The sequence below is a fragment of the Chenopodium album genome, chromosome 17 (genome assembly GCF_948465745.1).
Source record: "Chenopodium album chromosome 17, dcCheAlbu1.1, whole genome shotgun sequence".
Classification (NCBI taxonomy): Eukaryota; Viridiplantae; Streptophyta; class Magnoliopsida; order Caryophyllales; family Amaranthaceae; genus Chenopodium; species Chenopodium album.
In genome coordinates, this window is record NC_137850.1 from 22312945 (window position 1) to 22335619 (window position 22675).

At 39.4% G+C, this 22675-nt stretch overlaps 2 non-coding genes and 1 pseudogene across 2 annotated transcripts; 1 reads left to right on the forward strand and 2 right to left on the reverse strand.

The window, feature by feature from the left end:
* Positions 1–4672: 4672 nt before the first annotated feature.
* LOC145590443 (small nucleolar RNA R71) lies at positions 4673–4779 on the reverse strand. Its single transcript, XR_014102040.1, has one exon. It is a non-coding gene; the product is annotated as a small nucleolar RNA R71 (small nucleolar RNA).
* A 5294-nt stretch (positions 4780–10073) lies between these two features.
* Positions 10074–10179, reverse strand: LOC145590449 (small nucleolar RNA R71). Its single transcript, XR_014102044.1, has one exon. It is a non-coding gene; the product is annotated as a small nucleolar RNA R71 (small nucleolar RNA).
* An 11843-nt stretch (positions 10180–22022) lies between these two features.
* Positions 22023–22619, forward strand: LOC145588740 (GEM-like protein 1 pseudogene; annotated as a pseudogene).
* The last annotated feature ends 56 nt before the right edge of the window (positions 22620–22675 follow it).

The following is a 22675-nucleotide window of genomic DNA, read 5'->3' on the forward strand; positions in this document are numbered from 1 at the left end:
TGCAAGGAATGTTGGCTCATTCCTCTTCATTCCCTTCTTGGGTTGCATCGCTGACAAGAGGGGTCCTTTCTGACCTTTCCCCGCTTCAACTTGTGAGCATGTTCGTAAGAGACAAGGATGGGTGCCGGCAACAAGTAAGGAGCCCAGGTGGAGCATCGGAACAGCTTTGCTAGCATGGAGGAAATCCATTCCTAACACCATCTTGAAATCATCCATTGCCGCCACGATGAAGTCGAGTAAACCACTCTAGTCTCCAATTTTGGCTTTCACGTTCGTTAGGTACCGTAGATCGAGCGAGCTTCCGCAGTGATTGTTTTCATACGACCCCCGCCGTGTACTACTTTCAATCCCAGCCAGCTAGCAATGTCTTTGGTGACAAAGTTGTGGGTGGCTCTAGTGTCGACCATAGCTTGAACTTTTTTTCCATTAATCAACACTTCTACGTACATCAATTCATTCGGGGGGTGCTTAGCTTCTGACGTGACTGAACTCAGTCTTGAGGGTTCCTCTTCTTCATTCTCATCTTCCTCCTTACTTCCTACTTTCTCATGATCGCATGACATCGAGGAGAGTTTCTTCTGAAGTTTGTCGATTTCTCCTTTGTGGCGGCACTCAAACCATTTGTGAGGCCCGCGACAAAGTATACAAGTGAGGGGCTTATTCCACGAGGTGGAGTTGGAGGTTGCACCTTTGATGGCCGACGCGAACGCTCCATTTCTTCGAGAGTTATCTCCCCCACTTTTGTATCTGCTTCCCACACTGTTAGAACTTACTTAAGAGTTCTCGGTGCTGCTCTTTGGGGTACTTGATGCTGACCCGTTAGCTCCTTTTTTCTAGTTTAATCCCTTATCCGACGAGTAGTCCATCAACCTTTCAACTGCGGCTATGTCCCCGACAAGGTGTCTATCTTCTGGCGCCAAATCTCTCTCTGGGCCCAATCCTTCAATCCCCGAACAAAGTTAAACAACCGGTTCGTCTCGGATATGTCGTGGATCTCCAACATGCATGCAGAATATTCCTTCACATACTCCTGAATAGAGTTTTTGTGTTGCAAGGTTGCCAACTTGGTATGGGCCACGAATTCAGTGTTCTCCGAGTAAAATTGGGCTATGAGTTCCTTCTTTAGATCCTCCCAAGTATCTACCGACATCCTCTTTGCTTGTATGTCGGCATACTTGGTTCGCCACCAGAGTTTTGCGTCGTCCACCAAGTACATTGTGGCCGTGTCGACCTTAAGATCATCTTCTAATTGGCATATGCGGAAGTATTGTTCCATATCGAAGATGAAATTATCGACTTCTTTTGAGTCTCTCGTGCCATTAAAGGTCCGAGGTTTAGGAGGTTTTATTTTACTTCCACTCCCCCCGAGTCCTCTTTGAGCACGCATCAAGGTAGCACGTTTGTCCTAAGCTTCGTCCGCTACTCCTTGAACGAAATTGAGTTGCTCCGTCAACCCATCCACCGTTAACGCAACTCTCTCCAATTGCTCAGCTTGTTGTATCTCTATATCTTTGAGCTTAGGTACTCATTCTTCGAGTATAGCCTAATTTTCTGACTTGCATTCAAGACAGTCAATTCTTTCTTCCCACGTATCAGCATGTTCAGGCATCATCATGCTTGGCGTCTCTAAGATGAGCCTTGGCTCTGATACCAACTATCACGGTCCGGGTGTTTTGACACCAAATCGTGCGACGCGCTCAAGTCGGATAGTGACAAGAACGCAAGCCTAGAGCGGAACGGGAACGTGGGCATACGGCAACACGGACCAAGGGTATTTCGATAAGGCACACGTCTACAACGGGTGCGAGGTCGGGGCTTGTGACGGCCGATATTTCGAAGCAAGCACAAGCGGAATCGACAAGGCCGGGCGACTTTTGAGGTTCTTGGTTTGGAGGGGATGCTTTAAAACAAGGTAAGCACAATATCTATAAAGGATTAAAACAACACACAAGTCTTAAAGCAAGATGCAACTGGGTAAGGAGCTTAGATTGATTCAACCATTCACTCCTTAAAGAGCTTTATATTGATTTCATAGAGACATACAAGTGAACACTAAAACTAAAGTAACACAATAATTCTCCCTAGAGTCTAGAAATTAAAAAGAAAGGACTTAGAAGGTAAAACATAAGGAAAATACAAGGAAAGGGAAGAGGATACATAGAGAAAGAGGCGGAATCTAACACTAGGCCTTAATGGCCGAGCAATGTAATTAAGTCGTATGGCCACAAGCAATGTAAAATTTGACATTATTAATGAAAAGTCAAGCATTGATATTTAAATTCTTGCCATTTATTGAGTACGTTTACATTGTTAAGCTGAAAAGCCGAATGCAAATAACAATAAGCTGGCTTGCAGCAATGCTGCTCGGCCACCAAAATTAAACATAACAGCCGCCCGAAAAGAGAAACTAGTGCTACTTGCAACATAGCAGCTCGGTTGCCTCTAAAAATAAAGGGGCATAAGGGGGTGGCCGAGTAAAAATTCACCAAAAGCATACCAAAGTTGAACAACTCGGTCACACCCACTCGTCACACCCACTCGAATGCCTAAGTACTGATATGTCTATTTTATATAGTAATTTACCCCCGTCCTTTGGTCATATTTAGGAGTATTTTTGGCTCTTTAAAGCCACTTTTATTGCTAATGTGCGCTTTATAGTGTTTTCGTAGTTTTGGTAGCATTTTTTAGGAAGTTGCACCTTTGGAGCATTTTCCCGGGATTATCTGGAGCATCTACGAGCATTAGAGGAGTACGACCATCTCTTGTAGCCCAAGGCCGGTTAGAGTCATCAAACCTGTGATTAAGGGCTCGGCATATGAGAAGACGAGGTTATAGATTGAGTATTCAAGCCCCTTAGAGGAAATTTGGATTGGGTTAAGTATCACGGCCCAATCATTAGTCTATTTGAAGCCCAAAGCATTCGCCCGTCCGAGTAGGGCCTCGCCCGAAGGCGCGCCCGACCAGGTGGGGCAAAAGAGGAAAAAGGGCATGCTTCACCCTGTCTCGCGCCAGACCAGGCGCGAGAGAAGCGTCCCTGATGAAAAAGGCAGGCCCAATCGGGCGCGTGTTTCTGCAGGAAGATTAAGTATCGGTTTACTTTGTTTTAGCTTAAGATTTTCTAGCTTAGTATAAGTAAGTTTTTGTTAAGTGAGTTGAGGACGACTTCTCACTCTCTTTCTCTCTCTAACTTTTCTCTCTCCCCCCTTTATAAAACTCTTAGTATTACTTTCTCTCTTGTTTCTCTCTCTCTACAACTCTTGATTTAATTCAATTCATTATTTCCGTTAACTTTGGTAACAATTTCTTCCCTTTTTATTTCAATAATTTATTTGTTTTTTTCATCATGTTTTGCTTAATTGCTTTGATTAGTTTAGATTTAATTATGTGTGAGTAGATTTTTATTCTAGGGTTGTGGGGATCCATAAATAATATGAAGGGGTAATTTATTGTTATTGATTGTCAATGCTTGATTAAATTCCTATTGATTGTTTTAATGTTATGCAATTAGATTAGGCCTGGTTTAATTGTATGAGTTAAGCAATATTGATTCGAGATTCAAGAGATGAGAATTGATGTTTAGGCTTAGTTTCAATAGGCAGATTAATTTATAAATGGTTAAGTCAAGATTCGAGAGATGTGATTTAATACCGGTAGGTTAACTCTGTGATTGTAATACGTAGCGAAAGCCCTTTATGATTTGATTAATTGATGCATTGATGATTGATTGTTATGTTTTACCCTGGAGTATTATTTATTGATGAACCTATGCCCTAGGTCTTTTATTCATTGATTCTCCCTATTCTTAATTCTTTTAGTTTCCGTTAATAACAACTATTTGGTTACTCAATAATTTAGATTATTTAATTTAATTAGGAATAAATTGACTCGTTTCCCTGTGGTTCGACCCTTCTTCCCTATCTGCATAGTTAGAAGACTTAGGAATTATTTTTTACTACGTGATACGACTTTATCCTGTCAAAATTGGCGTCATTGCCGGGGAAACGATTTTATTTTTATTTCTGATTGTTTTTGTAGTCTAGATTATCCTCTTTCATCCCAGAGAACGTGAGTTCTTTGGGACAGTTCTCATATTTGTCGTCTAGTTCTTTGTTTATGCCCAGGTGTTTCAGATTAGGTTATATCTCATTCGATCCTGAGATTGAGCGTTCTTTTCATAGACAAAAGAATTTGAACAAGCAAATACAGGCAGGTTCTAGGGGTGATATTCCTAAAGACCCTCCATCTAATTTTAGTGATTCGGAAGTTTCTTCAGAACTAGAATCAAAGATGACAGGAAATCCACCTAAAAAGCTCAGCGATTATTCACAGCCGTCCCTGACGGATTTTCCCCACCTTTCTCCAGCTCCAGATCTTGAGGGAAGACAATTCGAGATCAAACCCCAGTTCATAACGATGATTGAAAGGAAGCAGTTTAGTGGAGCTAAGGGTGAAGACCCAAATCTTCATATTGCCGATTTCTGTCAATATTGCAACACTATTAAACAAACTGGGTTACACAGGACCAAATCAGGGAGATTCTTTTTCCCATTTCTTTATGTGGAAAAGCTAAACTGTGGTTTAATGGTTTGAATAGAACTGCACTTGGTATTACTGACTGGAAACTCTTGCTTTAAATTTATATAATAAATATTACCCTGCAGAAAGAACAGCTTTACTAAGGAGTTTAATTCAAAACTTTGCCCAAGATCCAGATGAAACTCTATATGAGGCTTGGGAAAGGTTCAAGGATCTGCAGAGAGAGTGCCCCCACCATAATTTAGCACAGTGGCAGTTGATCCAAGCTTTATACAATGGGATTGGAAATTCATCTAAAACAATTTTAGATTCCGCAACTAGTGGGAAATTTATGAATCTTAATGTTGACGATGCAGGTCATGTTATCAAAGATATGGCAATTCACAATTCCCAATATGGGAATCCAAGAGGTTTTTCTAACAAGGGGAAACATAGAGTTGATTCTGTATCCTTTGTGCAGGCTCAATTAACCTCTATTTGTTAGAAATTAGATAATCTTAGTACTGATAATGTAGCTAATGTTTCTGCTATTAATAATAATTCTAATAATGCTTTTTGTGAAAAGTGTGGAATTGTAGGTCATTGGGAATAAGATTGTAGGAGTTCCGTGGAGCAAGTTAATGCCTTTCAAGCCTATAGGCAGAATGACCCATACTCCAACACATATAATCTTGGGCTCTGGAACCATCCTTATCTTTCTTACCGGAGTACCAATGTGCAAAACCCTCTACCCCCACAAAAATCACAACAACAAGCACCACAACAACCACGGCAGAAATATTACCACCCCAACTCTAGCCAGAAAAATACTCCTCCACCTACTGACCCTGCCTTGTCAGAAATTAGAGCGATGCTAGGAAATATGCAAAAGCACATGGAGAGTAGGGATGCTCAAATTGACTCGATCTTAGCTCATAATAAAATCAAGGATAATCAAATTGCGCAGATTTCCTCTACTCTACAAGCTCGTCAACAGGGAGCCCTACCATCGCAGCCAGTAAAACCTACAGATCAAGATTTTGCAATTACCCTGAGGAGTGGTTTACACTATGATGAGCCTCCTATGCCCAGAGATGATGAACCTGTTTTAATGAAAATTGTTAATACTGATTTTGTTATATCTAATGATTTTAACGCTAGCCCTGTAGGGCTCCAGGGTAGTACTAATATTTCTGATGCTACATTGGAGGGTACAACTCCAGGGAAGGTTGCAACTCAAGAAAAGAGTGGCGATGTTCAAAAACTAGTTATCAAACTACTATTCCACAATAGACAACTGAAGATTAAATTGGATAAGCAGATTGGTAAGTTTCTGGAGATGGTGAAAAATTTACATGTAACAGTTCCTTTCACAGAGTTAATTACACAAATTCCTGCGTATGCTAAGTTCATGAAAGAAATATTAATGAGGTAGAGACAGTCGCTTTTACTGCGGAATGTAGTGCCATACTACAAAATAAATCTCCACCTAAACTAAAAGATCTGGGTAGTTTCTCTACTCCTTGTCATATTGGCAATCTAATGATTGATAATGCATTATGTGATTTGGGTGCTAGTGTTAGTGTTATTCCATCGTCTGTGTGCTCTAAGCTAAATATGGGTAATATAAAAGCTACCAATATTACTCTACATATGGCCGACCGTTCTTTTAAATACCCTTTAGGTGTTTTAGAACATGTTCCTGTTAGAGTAGGTAAATTTTATATACCTGTTGATTTTGTTGTTCTTGATATGGAGGAAGATTTGTAAACTCCAATTATTCTGGGTAGACCATTCCTTCATACTGCAAGAGCAATTATAGATGTGAAAAGTGGTAAAATGACACTATCAGTAGGGGATGATAATATTATTTTTAATTTGAATAATGCCCCTAAATGCCCCATGATAGAGGAGAAGTGTTTTAGCATTAATGTGGTTGATAATAATTGTTCTAATAAGCCCCAAGCTCTTGATAAAGATCCCTTGGAGGCGGTATCTTGTGTTGCATCTTCTACAGGAAAAACTAATACATGGAAAGAGGAAGTGGATGCAATAGAAAGAGCTCTATATTGTGAAGGGCTTGGTTTTGAAGATGAGAAAGTGGAGAAAAGTGAGCAGGTTGTGACAACAGAGCTCGTAATGAGAGTCCTACCTGATCGAGTGACAATAGCTAAGTGAAGTGAAGAACCAAGGCAAATTAAGGCCAAAGAGGTGTCCCTTGCAAGTAGTATTGAAGAATCCCCAGTTCAAACCATGGACGCATCACCCGACCGAGCGCGAGGGGAAGAAAAATTGTGGCCTAAATTCCGCCCGACCAGGCGACCATCCGCCCGACCGGGCGCAAGGAGAGGTCCGTATACGACAAATTTTTCCCGACCGGGCGATATGGCGCACAACCGGGTGCGTGAAGGAGCTAATCGAGGACACAAAATCGCCCGATCGGGCGAGGAACCACCTGATCGGGCGCGAGGTTAGCAACTTTGTCCCTGTTTTTCGCCCGAACAGGCGAAGGGCCGCCGGACCGGGCGCACCCCTCCTTTCCTCCCGTTCTGTTTTTCTTCTTTCTTTTCCTTTTTCTTTCTTTTTTTTCTTTTCTTTTTATCTTTTTCCCTCTTCACCTTTTCTCTTTCTAAAACAGGTGGCGCTTAGCCATACTAGGCTAATCCCTGAGTCAATGAGGACATTGTCTGATCTTGGCTAGGGGGAGATTTTTGGATATTGGTATCTTTCTTCTTCTTTTTCTTTTATTGGTTTTTTTTTTGTGTGCTTATTATAGTTTATATTTCTTTTTAGTATAGATTTTATTACTTTGAAAAAATTGAAAAAATACAAAAAAATTGAAAAAATAAAATACAAAGATACATTCCAACGAATGATAAATCATGCTTCCCTGAGCCCCATACTTAAAAATTGTTTTTATTCTTGGTATATTATGATGAGTATTGTGGATAGGTTAGCTATGATTTGATGTTTGATTGCATTGGACGCCTTAACATAAGTCAATTTTGTCCAACTACTTGTGAATATAGTGCTTGACTAGTTGATTTGGTAAGGAATTGTGTGTTAGTTCCTGGTATGTCATTGAATTTGAGTATTGATTTGCAACTTTGAGTAATATTTGTATGACTCATTATTATGCACATTGAGGAGGACGAAGGCATTTGTTCTTTTAGGTAGCATTCAGAATAATTTAGATACATTTGTTCCCTTCTTGCTACCCATGTTGTTACCTTGACTATTTGTTGTTTATTAGCCACATTACAAGCCGATTTTTGCCCCATTGGTTACTAGTCCCAAGCTTGGCTTGGGGGAGCTATTAGTGAGTGACGTGAGGGAGTTTGTAGTGTGCTTATTATTTGCACAATTTGGGTGGTTATGAGAAGTTGTTTGTTCTTGATTGTGGTTTATTTTTTACGATTATGTGATGAGTGTCATTTATGGCACTCATTTGTTCTCTTTTAGGGTGATTTTAGATTGCTTTTATAGCTCTTTTCATTCCTTTTTCCTTAGTTTTGTTCTTTATTTCTTTAGTTTGTACTTTCCTTAGTTGATTTTCTATTTTCGTGTATTTCTTGGTTTATTTTGTCTTTTTCCCTTTTATTTATTTGTTTTCTTTCATTTTCAGGTTAAGATCGTTGTCCAAGGATTCCCGAGGTTTCTTCCCGGGTTTTGCATTGATTGGGATGCTTAGTGTCTTCCATTTGAAACCCAAGTATGGAGATGTGCAAGTTCCAAGTTTCCTTAGGCCGTGCATTCAATCCGTGGGGGAATCAATTTTGGTGTTGAACCCACCGTCAAGGTGTTTAGAATCTTCCATGCTCCGTGTTCATCAAGCACACCAAGTGGAGCGCACGAGGACCGTCAAATTGAAGGGGAAGAGAGTTGTCCTGCTCCCAGGTGCGGGCGCGCGCGATAATGGCGCGGCCGCGCAGTGTAATGGCGCGGCCGCGCGGTGCTATGGCGCGGCCGCTCCTGTTGCTCCCCCTGTTCCATACCCTCTTTTGCGCGGCCGCGCATCTTCTTGAAGAAGGCCGTGCCTGTACGAGTCTATTTTGGACGATCTAACCAACTTCTCTTTGTTAGCTTTACTATATATAGATTTTTCTTCTATTTTTAAAGAGAGAATGGATTAAGGAATTCATTAGAGAAGAATTTTAGAGAGAGAAACTCATGGTTGATGATTGATGATTGATTCTAACCACATTTCCTTTGATTTCATCAAAGTTTGTAAGGATTTCTTTTACTTTAATGCAATCTTTAGCTTTTGATTTCAATTGTTTTGTTGATTGTTCAAGTTTATTGATTAGTTGATTGAATTTATTTGATTGAAATGATGATGATGATGATGAATTTGTTGATTTACTTAGTTTTGATTTCGATTTCTTCCATGGATAGTGAGTATTTTACTTGCTAGGGATGCGGTGAAGCATGTTTGAGTGATGGATCATAGCTAATTGGGGGTTTTTAATTGATTTAGCATTGTGATTAAATTGGTTGATTGATTTTGTGCATGTGTGTGATTAGTTAAAGAGTAGCTAACTTTAATTGTCATACTAGATTGCATTGTGTGCCTACATTGATACGGACCATTGATTTGTAGCTCGCATTTGTCGATTGATCTTGGTTAGTGACGTTCCTAGTTAGAGTCTTTCGTAGTTGGCGCTAGCTAGACCTCTAGGAGATAGCTTGTTGAGATTTTTTGATTGCATTGTCTATCTTCCCTCGCAATTCTCGAATTAATTTATCTCCAACCCGATTAGTGTGTGTCCATTGCAAGTACATGTGGATCCTAAATCCCTAGTGTCTTGATATATTGATTTACTTGGTTTGATTAGTTGAATTAGATTACCTACACCACCATCTTACCTTTTGAAGTAGCTTGACATTGGCCGTAGCAAATTTCCCCCCATTCCTAGTGGTTCGATCGAACTTGCCCTATTACTAGGTGTAGGTTTGGTTATAAATTTAGTTTGATTGGAGGAATTTTAGTTTCCAACGACCTAGAATCCACCCTCCATCAAAATGGCACCGTTGCCGGGGAACGGTGTAGTTGTTTGCTATTGTTGTTGAGTTTATTTCATTTTATCTCAAAATACAAAAAGATTTTTCTCTTTTAGGCTGCACTTGTGGCCGTGCTACTAATTTTTTCCTTTGAGATTGTGTGCAAGTGAACATGGGAGAAGTTCCAAGGGTTGCTTTGAAGGAGTTGGGAACTCTCGGTGCAAATAGGTATGAGAGCGGTATTACTCCATCAACAACTCCAGAGAGTGACTTTGAAATAAGGCCAGCAATGATCACTTTGATAGAGAGGCGATAATTTAGTGGGGCCAAGCATGAAAGCCCACTAAATCATCTCAAGGAGTTCGAAAAGTATTGCAACACTATCAAAGTGAATGGAATTTCCCAAGAATTCATCCGCCTCAAGCTTTTTCCCTTTTCCCTCATAGGGCGTGCCTTGGAATGGCTAGATAAGGAGGTCAAGCCGAATTCTCTAAGGACATGGGACGAAGTGACCAAGGAATTTCTATCCCGTTTCTTTCCTCAAAAGAAAACGGCGGAGGCTAGAGTTTTGATTCAAAGTTTTAAGCAAAGGACTAGTGAAAGCCTCTATGAAGCATAGGAGAGGTACAAAGAGTATCAAAGAGAATGTCCTCACCATGGAATTCCGACTTACCAAATCATTTAAATCTTTAATTGTGGTTTGATTCCTTAAGGGAAGTCCAGCCTTGATGCCGGAGGCCCAATCATGAACAAGACGGAGGAAGAAGTTGTGGACGTGATAGACGATGTAGTAAGGCATTACATGAATTGGAAAGAGGGTGAGAAAGAGTCAACAAGCAAGAGTAGCTCGGTTGATCAACTTAGTGCCATCAATAAATTATCCACACAAATTTTGGACCTAGGGAAAGAGGTGACTTCTATCAAGACTAAGCTTGAGAATGCTTCTTCACAAGCACCAATTCTTCCCTCCCAAATTAAGGGGAGAGGTACACCTCCTTACCCTAACTCTCTTACCTCTTCTTGTTGCATGATTAGTGAATGTTAGGTTTGTGATTTATGTGGATTGAATGATCATGACGCTTGTATTTGCCCTAATGCTTCTTATGATGGATGTGATGACTATGATGGGAATAGGAACTATCATCACCAAGGAAATTTTGACAACTATAATCAAGGGAGTGGTTATAGGAACCAAGGAAACCAAGGTTTCTGTGGTAACTATAACAACCAAGGTTATAGTGGTCAAAATCACGGCCAAGGATATGGGAATCATAACCAAGGTTATGGTAACCATAATCAAAGTTATGGCCAAAATCAAGGTAGGGGTAATTTGAGTATCCAAAGTGGGGGAAATTTTCAAAACAATGCTCAAAGAGGTCCCCCACCCGGATTTACTCCAAAGACCCAAGGCCAAGGTGATAATTCCTATGTTCAACTATCTTATTCTATGAGTAGTTTAGAGAATGTCATGGAAAATCAAATCAAGGTGTTGAATGCTCACATATCGTCTAGTGACAAAAGGTTTAATGACATGATGACTCATAGTAAGATGTTAGAGAACCAAATTTCTTGATTGGCCAATATTTTGATAGAGCATGCTAGCCCCTCTCCTTTACCCTCACAAGGGATTGATCCTAAGGAACTGGTCTATTCTATCACCACTGAAGTGGTAAGGTCCTTGATGAAAGTGCTTCTAAGAAGAGTAAGGAGGGTGAAAAGGAGAGTGATTCGAGCGAGGGGAATAAGCATGATGAGTCTAGCAAGATGAGTAAGAGTTCTAATGAGGAGACAAAGGAGAAAGAGAGGAAGCAAGATGAGGTTTTCAAACCGAAACTTCCCTACCCCCAAAAGTTCAATAGGCACAAATTGGATGAACAATTTGGGAAATTTATCGAGATGCTTAGGAAAATTCATCTTCTATTCCTTTCACCGATGTTTTGGAACAAATGCCAAACTATTCTAAATTTCTTAAGGAAATCTTGAGCGGTAAGAGAGATTGCAATGTGGTTGAACCGGTGAGTTTGGGGGAATGTTGTAGTGCCCTTATCCATAGTGACTTACCCCAAAAGTTGAAAGACCCCGAGAATTTCTCCATCCCTTGCAATATTAATGGTAAATTGTTCCAAAATGCCCTTGTGATCTTGGTGATAGTGTTAGCATCATGCCTTATTCCATCTTCAAGAAACTTAAGTTAGGTGAGCTCCTTCCAACCAACATGACCTTTCAATTAGCCGACCGTTCTATTAAGTTCCCAAAGGGTAGAGTTGAGGATGTCCCCCTCAAGATAGGAGAGTTCACTATCCCCGTTGACTTCATTGTGCTAGAGATTGCGGAAGATGACAACATTCCTAGCATTCTAGGGAGGCCATTCTTAGAAACTTCGGGTGCTTTGATAGATGTGAAAGGTGGTATGATTACTTTGTGTGTTGGTAATGATAAGGAAAGTTTTAAGCTCAAGTCGATGCATGAGTCTCTATCATATGTGCAAGGAATTATGTGCATAAATTCATTGCCTTCGAATGTTAATGATTCCATGTTTGAGTCTTCTACTAATGATATGCTTGTAGCTTGTGATGATGTTCCTAAAAGTATTGAAAGCAAGGTTGTTAGTGAAGAAGACAAGGACCCCTCAAAGCTTGAGAATGAGTTTGAAATGCCTTCTTGGTTTGAGCTTTCTATAAAGGATGACGAAAATAGTTCTTCAAGTGGTGAACGTGTGGATCTCAAAGCTCCAAGGAAGAAGAAATCAAGGAAGAAAAAGAGATTTTCCAAGAAATATAAAAGGAAGTTGAAGCCTAAAAGGTTTGATCCGGTTTCTATGATTCAAGATGACATGGCTCATGATGTGATTTTTCCCAAGCTTTGCAATGATTTTACCCTCTCCACCACTTTGGACAAGGTGGTGTTCTTTGACCCTCCATGATTTGGAAGAAGGGTCGAGCTAAGGACCTTAAGCAAGCGCTTCCCGGGAGGCAACCCGGTTTTTCTAACCCTTTTCTTTTTATTTCTATTTTTCTTAATTTTCTTTCTTTTGTTTTCCTTTCTTTCACTTGTATTCTATTTGGATTGATAGGTTAAATTCATGGGAATTGGATTATTTCAAGCGAGCATGAGCAATGGAAAGGTGTTTCGTGTTTTTGATGAGAATATGTTCGATTTTATCGAATTTTGAGGTGAAAGGGTAAGATACCTCGAGATTGAGTTGATTAAGATTTCCGACAATTTTGGTGAATATTGAAGGTTTCAAGAGGTTTGAGTTGAATTAAGGTAAAGGAGAAATTGATGTGCAAGTGCGCTCTCGTGCTTGCGTTCTCGTGAATTTTAATCATGAACAAGTGATTTTAGAAAAAAAAAAATTATGTGATTTTTGGTGATTTTTGGTCTGCCCCCCTCGTGGGTATCACTTGATCAAGACGCTCGTGAGCGTCGATGAGAGCGCGAGCACGAGAGTAAGCACAAGAGGGAGCAAGCCCCCCCCCCCCCTAGTAGTGTATGTGCGCGCACGCACCAGCAGGGCAGAGTTGCCTTCTTCTTTTCGAAGAACCAAGCAACAATTTCAAGAAAGGAAGCCGCAGTGGCGCGGGCGCGCCAGGCAGAGGCGCAGTCGCGCGAGACACGGGCGCGAACGCGTAGCCAGGTCGCGTGGCCGCGCACCTGGGCAGCGGCGAGCTTCTATTTCCTTTCTTTCTTCTTTCTTTCCCTCATTTCCCCTCAACCTCATTCTTGCACGCACGACCCTCATTCTCACTCTAAAGAACCGAAACCCTACCTATATTTCTCACATATTTCATCATCAATTCATTGAAAATCCATTAAAAATCAACATTTTCCTTCTATAAATTCATCCTTTACAACAATAATCATACTACTTTCTTCCATTTTCAATCTCAAATCCCTTCCATGTCTTTTCTTTCTCTCTTGATAATGTTGTTGTTGTGATGATTTCTATGATGATGATGCATATTGTTTGCTCCCATGAATCCAAAGCCCTTTTATCCAAAACCCTTGAATCCAAATACCTTAAATCCAAATCTTGTAGTTTAAGTGATTAGTTGCTAGTTTAGTGTATAGTTCCTTTAGTTTTCTTTGCTTATTCTTACTTTTTGGTAGTTTACCTTGATTTTTTGCTTTGTAGTTTCTTTTTATTTAGTTTCGCTTTCTTTTATTTTGTTTTGAAGTTACTAACCGTTTTCTTTGTTTATAGCTCTATTTTCTATTTTTCTTCTCTCTTGACTTTAATGATATGATGATGCTATTGTTTCTTAGATCTTAATGAAGGTGGTTGATCTTTCACCTTATTTTTTTTTCGCATTGCTTGGAAGCCCGGTGAGATCTTTCTTATTTTCTTTCTTTTATTTCTTTACTTTTCTTGGATGCATAGATTAGGATTAGTTTTAGGAGAAGTTGAACGGTTCGAGGATGTATGCTTGTAACACCTTAGAGTGTTTGGAATCATTGGCGATGTTGCCAATTGATCACTTGTATGACGATTGGGAATTACGTGTTATACTTGCATCTTTGTTCCTTTCTTTATTTTCCTACTCTTCCTTTATCTTTGTTTTCCTCTTTTCTTTATTTTTCTTTACTTTTCTTTCTTTTCTTTTCTTTTCTTTTCTTCTCTTTCTTTATGCTTTTGGTTTGTATAAAGTTTTTGAGGCTTTATTTTTCTTTTTGTTATCTTTCTTGTGAATTGGACTATATACCAACGGACTTTTGCTTTTGAATGAACATCTTCCTAATTGGTAGTGGTATACACGGTTTGAGAATATGCGTGGTTGATTCTAGGATGGCGTATGCTAAGGTAGCATGTCTAAGAACTAGGGAGATCATGAAACCCGATTCTACTTGTTTGTGGCATGTTTGGTAGTTGCTTCCTATAGTCGATTTGACGCCAATAGTGAGTTTTTGCTACATCCATGTGAGATTTACAATTTTTCAAGCCTTCTACACTTACTTGCATGAGCGGCATGGATCCTTGACTATTGCGGATCTAATCTAGAATCTTTACTCATAGTTCTCAAGACCGAGACCGAACCATCTAGGGAGGACAAAGACATCTTTTCGGGGTGGTAATTTTTCTTTTCTAGGAAAGTCTTCATTATTTTTGGTTTTTGGGTTTACATTTACCTTCTTGATAACCATTTGAGCCTTTTTTTTCCCTTCTTTTCAAGCCACATCTTTAGAATCTTGTGCCTTTTGTTTCATTTTTGTTCCATTTTTGGTTTTTGTGAAGCAAATGATCATGTTATTGGAGATTGTGGTATATGAGTTTGGGTATTGGTTCTTATTTGTAAGCAAGCTTATATTTTGTATATTTTGTGAATAATGGCAAGTGAATAAATGGAAAAGCCGTCCAAAGTTAAAAAAGGCAAGGACATTCAAGTACAAAGTTGAAAAAGCCGTCCATAGTTAAAAAAGGCGAGGACAATTGTTATGACTTTGAAAAATGCAAAAAATATAAAAGTAAAAAATGAGAAAATGCAAAAAATATTTTGATGTGAATATTTTCTCCCTTTTAAGCATTGAGGACAATGCTTCATTTAAGCTTGGGGGAGAAGCGTTTACGCCTTTTCTATATATGATTGTGAGTATAGCTTTGAATAAGCTTGGGGGTGTTAGTTTGTTTTTGTTTGGTGATTACTTAGTTATGAGGAGAAGGTTTGATCACCCTTTTGCTTCACTAATTAGGAATACCACCAAATTCTAAATTTTAAGCCTACCCTCACCCTTTTTGCCCTTATGTTACAACCTTTGAAAGTCCTTTTGACCTAGAGGTTGAGTCACATATCGGGGGAAGGAATTATGAGTTATAGCCTATGGAGAGGGAATGCGTAGTCAAGACGTCGAGTAGCCTAAAAAATGTTCTTTTCCGGTTCCTTCGAGGAACTATTGAGATGCTCACTAGAGGGAGATTTGAGATGCTCACTAGAGGGAGATTTGAGCTAGTAGGGAGAACACGATAAGATTGAATGGGATGAAGGTGGATTGTGATTACTAGTTCTCTATGCTTAGCATATTCTATGTTTCAATCAACCTCGGATATCTTGGAACGTGCATACCCTATTTGCTTAATAAAGTTGTTTATTCATTTGAAGTGTAGTCATTTTGTAAAGTCCAATTCGTAAAGGTTTTGATTTTACTTTTCTTTTAATTTCTTTTACTTTTGTGATTTGCCTCATGTTTGTTTGTTGAGAGTTATGGGTTAAGCATTTAGGAAACTTTTACGAGACCTCACTCGTCCTCATAGGTGACTTTGGGGTTTAAAGGGCTTGTTGTAGCTAAAAACAATCGTGATTCCTATGATAGTGAGTCTTAGTGTACATTCTCATCTCATGTCTTTCTTTTTCCCCTTTGATTAAGTCTTTCATCTCTTTCTTGCTTGCTTGGTTTTGCTCGAGGACAAGCAAAATTTTAGCTTGGGGGAATTTGATGAGTGTCATTTATGGCACTCATTTGTTCTCTTTTAAGGTGATTTTAGATTGCTTTTATAGCTCTTTTCATTCCTTTTTCCTTAGTTTTGCTCTTTATTTCTTTAGTTTGCACTTTCCTTAGTTGATTTTCTATTTTCGTGTATTTTTTGGTTTATTTTGTCTTTTTCCCTTTTATTTTTTTGTTTTCTTTTATTTTACGGTTAAGATCGTTGTCCAAGGATTCCCGAGGTTTCTTCCCGGGTTTTGCATTGATTGGGATGCTTAGTGTCTTCCATTGGTAACCCAAATATGGAGATGTGCAAGTTCCAAGTTTCCTTAGGCCGTGCATTCAAGCCGTGGGGGAATTAATTTTGGTGTTGAACCCACCGTCAAGGTGTTTAGAATCTGCTATGCTCCGTGTTCATCAAGCACACTAAGTGGAGCGCACGAGGACCGTCAAGTTGAAGGGGAAGAGAGCTTCCCTGCTCCCAGGTGCGGCGCGCGCGACAATGGCGCGGCCGCGCAGTGTAATGGCGCGGGTGTGTGGTGCTATGGCGCGGTCGCACCTGTTGCTCCCCCTGTTCCGTACCCTCTTTTGCGCAGCCGCGCATCTTCTTGAAGAAGGTCGAGCCTGTACGGGTCTATTTTGGACGATCTAACCAACTTCGCTTTGTTAGATTTACTATATATAGATTTTTCTTCTATTTTTAGAGAGAGAATGGATTAAGGAATTCATTAGAGAAGAATTTTGGTTGATGATTGATTCTAAGCACATTTCCTTCGGTTTCATCAAAGTTTGTAAGGATTTCTTTTACTTTAATGCAATCTTTAGCTTTTGATTTCAATTGTTTTGTTGATTGTTCAAGTTTATTGATTAGTTGATTGAATTTGTTTAATTGAAATGATGATGATGAATTTGTTGATTTTCTTAGTTTTGATTTTGATTTCTTCCATGGATAGTGAGTAGTTTACTTGCTAGGGATGCGATGAAGCATGTTTGAGTGATGGATCATAGCTAATTGGGGTTTTTGATTGATTTAGCATTGTGATTAAATTGGTTGACTGATTTTGTGCATGTGTGTAGTTAAAGAGTTGCTAACTTTAATCGGCATACTAGATTGCATTGTGTGCCTACATTGATACGGGCCATTGATTTGTAGCTCGCATTTGTCGATTGAGCTTGGTTAGTGACGTTCCTAGTTAGAATCTTTCGTAGTTGGCTCTAGCTAGACCTCTAGGAGATAGCTTGTTGAGCCCTTTTGATTGCATTGTCTATCTTCCCTCGCAATACTCGAATTAATCAATCTCCAACCCGATTAGTGTGTGTCCATTGCAAGTTCATGTGGATCCTAAATCCCTAGTGTCTTGATATATTGATTTACTTGGTTTGATTAGTTGAATTAGATTACCTACACCACCATCTTACCTTTTGAAGTAGCTTGACATTGGCCGTAGCAAATTTCCCCCCATTCCTAGTGGTTCGATCGAACTTGCCCTATTACTAGGTGTAGGTTTGGTTATAAATTTAGTTTTATTGGAGGAATTTTAGTTTCCAATGACCTAGAATCCACCCTCCATCATTATGAAAGTTGAATTCCTTGTGAAAAAAATAAAGCATGATAGTAGAAAAAAAAAAAAAAAAAAAAAAAAAAAAAAAGCGTTTAATATTCAAATGTTCTAAGTAAAGGTTGATCAAAAGAAAAAAAAATGATGTGTTTTAATGAAGAAAAAGATCAAGTTTGATAGTTTAAAGTTTGTTTATTCACTCAAGTGTTACATTATTATATTTTTATGAGTGAAATTGTAAGTGTTGGGAACGTTTGTTAAGATTGGATTATTGTTTGGTGAATTTTTGGTGGAGTTGAGTTATGTTGGAGGTGATTGGTCATTATTTATTTTTGACCTTGGTTATATTAGGTTTTGACTCCCCTTAAGCATTGCTTTTCTCTCACATTTTCCCAAATGTATCCTACCCTCTACCCTAGCCTTACATTACAAGCTTTAAAGACCTTCCGGCCTTTGTGCATAGAGTTGTGTGAATGTGAAATTAGTTGTTAATCAATGCAAAGGATGATTTGACATATTTCGAGTCGACTATTTAGGTTGAGCGCATGTCTTTTAAACACAAGAGTGTTGTGAGTTGGGAGGGCATTCTTCACATAAAGGGGTTGGGATGGAGAGTGATCGGATACATTTTATATCCGCCACATAAATGAGAGTTGAGTATGTGGGCACTAGTCTTGAATTTTATATGCTCTTGTGGTTTGATCTATTTGACAATTGTTAGGGAGGATGAGTGATTGGATGGATTTGATTGGTTGGTTTTGATGCATACTTGTTGGATTTGCCTTGAATTGGTTATACTTGTTTTTTATCGATTTGGGGTGAAGTATGTTTTATTTGTTCATTGATGAGCTCTTTTCTTTGGGAAAAGCAAAGGTTTGGCTTGGGGGAGTTTGATATGTCTATTTTATATAGTGATTTACCCCCGTCCTTTGGTCATATTTAGGAGTATTTTTGGCTCTTTAAATCCACTTTTATTGCTAATGTGTAATTTCTAGTGTTTTCGTAGTTTTGGTAGCATTTTGTAGGAAGTTGCACCTTTGGAGCATTTTCCCAAGATTATTTGGAGCATCTATGAGCATTAGAGGACTACGACCATCTCTTGTAGCCCAAGGCCGATTGGAGTCATCAAACCGGTGATTAAGGGCTCGACATATGAGAAGACGAGGCTATAGGCTGAGTATTCAAGCCCCGCAGAGGAAATTTGGATTGGATTACGTATCACGGCCCAATCATTAGTCCATTTGAAGCCCAAGGCATTCGCCCGTCCGGATAGGGCCTCGCCCGAAGGCGCGCCCGACCGAGCGGGACGGAAGAGGAAAAAGGGCATGCTTCACCCTATCTCACGCCCGACCGGGCGCGAGAGAAGCGTCCCTGATGAAAAAGGTGGGCCCGATCAGGCGGTGCCTCGCCCGATCGGGCGCGTGTTTCTGGAGGAAGATTAAGTATCGGTTTACTTTGTTTTAGCTTAGGATTTTCTAGCTTAGTATAAGTACGTTTTTGTTAAGCGAGTTGAGGACGATTTCTCACTCTCTTTCTCTCTTTAACTTTTCTCTCTCCCCCCTTAATTAAACTCTTAGTATTACTTTCTCTCTTGTTTCTCTCTCTCTCTACAACTCTTGATTTAATTCAATTCATTATTTTCGTTAACTTTGGTAACAATTTCTTCCCTTTTTATTTCAATAATTTATTTGTTTTGTTCATCATGTTTTGCTTAATTGCTTTGATTAGTTTAGATTTAATTATGTGTGAGTAGATTTTTATTCTAGGGTTGTGGGGATCCATAAATAATATGAAGGGGTAATTTATTGTTGTTGATTGTCAATGCTTGATTAAATTCCTATTGATTGTTTTAATGCTATGCAATTAGATTAGGCCTGGTTTAATTGTATGAGTTAAGCAATATTGATTCGAGATTCGAGAGATGAGAATTGATGTTTAGGCTTAGTTTCAATAGGCAGATTAATTTATAAATGGTTAAGTCAAGATTCGAGAGATGTGATTTAATACCGGTAGGTTAACTCTGTGATTGTAATACGTAGCGAAAGCCCTTTATGATCTGATTAATTGATGCATTGATGATTGATTGTTATGTTTTACCGTGGAGTATTATTTATTGGTGAACCTATGCCCTAGGTATTTTATTCATTGATTCTCCCTAATCTTAATTCTTGTAGTTTAGTTTCCCTTAATAACAACTATTTGGTTACTTAATAATTTAGATTATTTAATTTAATTAGGAGTAAATTGACTCGTTTCCCTGTGGTTCGACCCTTCTTCCCTATCTGCATAGTTAGAGGACTTAGGAATTATTTTTGACTAGGTGATACGACTTAATCCTGTCAAGTACCTTATCCAAAAAGGGGGCACGAGAGACCTCGAGTAGAATGTCAAGCAGGGGCATCCCCTAGCTAAACTATTTGGCCATGGAGTCCAAACGGACAATGAATCCATCTGGCCCTATACTGGACGGACGGATCATCATTAGGAAAGTCCCTAAAAGTGTCGACTACAAAGTTTGGCAAGGGCATCTCTATTCCAGCCGTTTGGCCAAATAGCCTAAAGAGCTAATCTTACCATTCGGCCTCAAAAAGGTCGAAGGGAAGAAGAATGGGAATTTCTTAAGGTATTTGCTACCCAAATAGGGCAAGGACATCCCTAGGCATACGAACCCAACAAACGGAATTTTCCAAGTTGAGAGAATACTTGAAATTTCTTGAGTTCGTCCGAGCAATAGCTTCAACGGACAACTCAATCAAAGCCAAGTAAACGTACGGTCGTATATCTAGTTTTGATTCGGCATTCACCTAGTCCAAGGGCAATCATTATTATGATTTGATTAACTTACTAGCCGCCATACCCTTAAAGGCATGAAGTCTACTAAATTAATCAAACCTCTTGGAATATGGACTACACGAACGTCGAATAAAGGGGCATACCCCTAGTATTCGTACGAACAAGCATGAATAAGGTTTGAAAGTTGCTGAAAATGCTAAGTATGAAAAGCAAAAAAATGCATCAATTAAAACCGCTCAAACAGGCGGCGAAATTAAATATCTTACAAAGACCGCTCAAACAGGCGGCAAAAATAAAAATTGTTCAGCAAAAACAGAGACAAACATAAAAGACATGAAGCTTGAAAAATAGCTGCGGAAGGGAAGAGCTCTTTAGGAAGCCGCCTCAGTACCATCTTTGCCATCGGCCAACTGCTCAGTGGCCGCATCCCTTTTGGCCGGCTCCTCCTCCTTGGACGGCTCATCACCATCGGCCACCTCTTCCTCTTCCTCCCCGTCCTAGTCCTCCGACTCACTTTGACCAGGAGTCTCGACAAAGGGAGAGACCAGCAACCCAACAGCCTTCCATTCATCCCTCATAGTGACGAAGTCCAGTCGCCTGGTGAAGCGCTCCAGGCAGTATCTGCCAAGGGAATCACAAAAAACCCCGAAACAAAAACTATGTGCCAGTCAAAGTGTAACACTTATTAAAACACGGAGGGAGTACAAATTTGAAAAGTACACGAAAAGACAATTCTACTAAGATTCAATTTGATATATATATATATATATATATATATATATATATATATATATATATATATATATATATATATATATACACTTAGAAGCTACATTAAAATTATAACTAAATAAAAAATAAATAAAAAGTCAATGTTTAGCCAAATTAATACCATTAAATCGACTAGGCCAAACTAGAACAATTCAAATCATATCAGACAATACTAGACTATATCTATAGCACCTCCATTCAAGTGAAGAGAACAAATTCATAATTTTTTTTTTTTTTTTTTTTTTTTTTTTTTTTTTTTTTTTTTTTGTGAAGAAGTCCTCCCAAGGCAAAGAACAAATTCATAGAATATAAAACATATTCCTGGGCCTCAACCATCAGCTTAAGCTTTTGGTTGAGTTGGTCCTCTAACATGATATCAAGAGCCAACGTGACACAAAGGTCACGGATTCGAATCTCATCCACCCCTCCTTTAAAGTGGAATTAATTCACACCAGGTTTGGGTGGGCTTGTGTTGCATCCACATTTCAAGCCCAAAGGGCCTTTCATGTGAGGGGGAGTGATAGAATATAAAACATATTCCTGGGCCTCAACCATCAGCTTAAGCTTTTGGTTGAGATGGTCCTTTAACACAATTCAACGTAATTTTAAGAACTTTTTATTTAAAACACCAATTTAGCAAAACTTCCTATAACTTGGTCTATTAGCCTCTTAATGACTCACTATGAAATTGATGTTAATGATCTAGATACTTCACGAATCACAACTCACAATGCACAAAGTCACAAGTGATAAATAGCAACGGTAAAATGCACTCATAACTTTCAAATAGCAACATGAAAGTGAGCCCCTTCTGGTCCACCTATTCAAGTACACGATTCCACACATCTTTTTCCCATTTATATAGCACACAACATTCTTGATTCTTACTCCACTAATTCAAGCCTTGTTTAAACGTTCAACGTCAACGATCAACTCTTTCAAACAATCATGAACAACACCACTACCATGACCGTCCCCGGTAACCCCTACCTCCACGCTTCCCCCGCACCACCGCCATCATCATCTTCCGACACGTTTAACAATCTTGGACGTAAACTCGAAACCGCCACCAAAAAAGCTGAAACCTTCGCTGGTAACCTCTACAACCACCTCAGAACCGGACCCGGGTTAGTCGATGTTGCCATGACACGGATCGAGCATGCAGGTCGTGTCATCGCCGATGGCGGTTGCCACAATGTTTTCCAGCGAGAATTTGGGGGTGTCAATGGTGAGAAGCTTAAGAAGACTTACGCTTGTTATCTGTCCACCACTACCGGGCCGGTGATGGGTACACTTTATATATCGAATAAGCGAATAGGGTTTCGGAGTGATTCGCAGGTTTGGAGTGGACCAGTTGGCAGGCCGGGTCAGTGGGTTTATTACAAGGTGATGGTGATGTTGGATCAGGTGTTGGCTGTGAACCCGTCATCGAATCCGAATAAGCCGGCTGAGAAGTATATTGAGATCTTGACTAAAGATGGACATGAGTTTTGGTTTATGGGGTTTATTTCATATGATCAGGCTCTTAAGAATTTGTACAAGGCTCTTCAACATTGTAATTGATTGTAATTTATGGATCTGTTGTACTGTAATTGATTTAGTTGATATATGAAATTTGT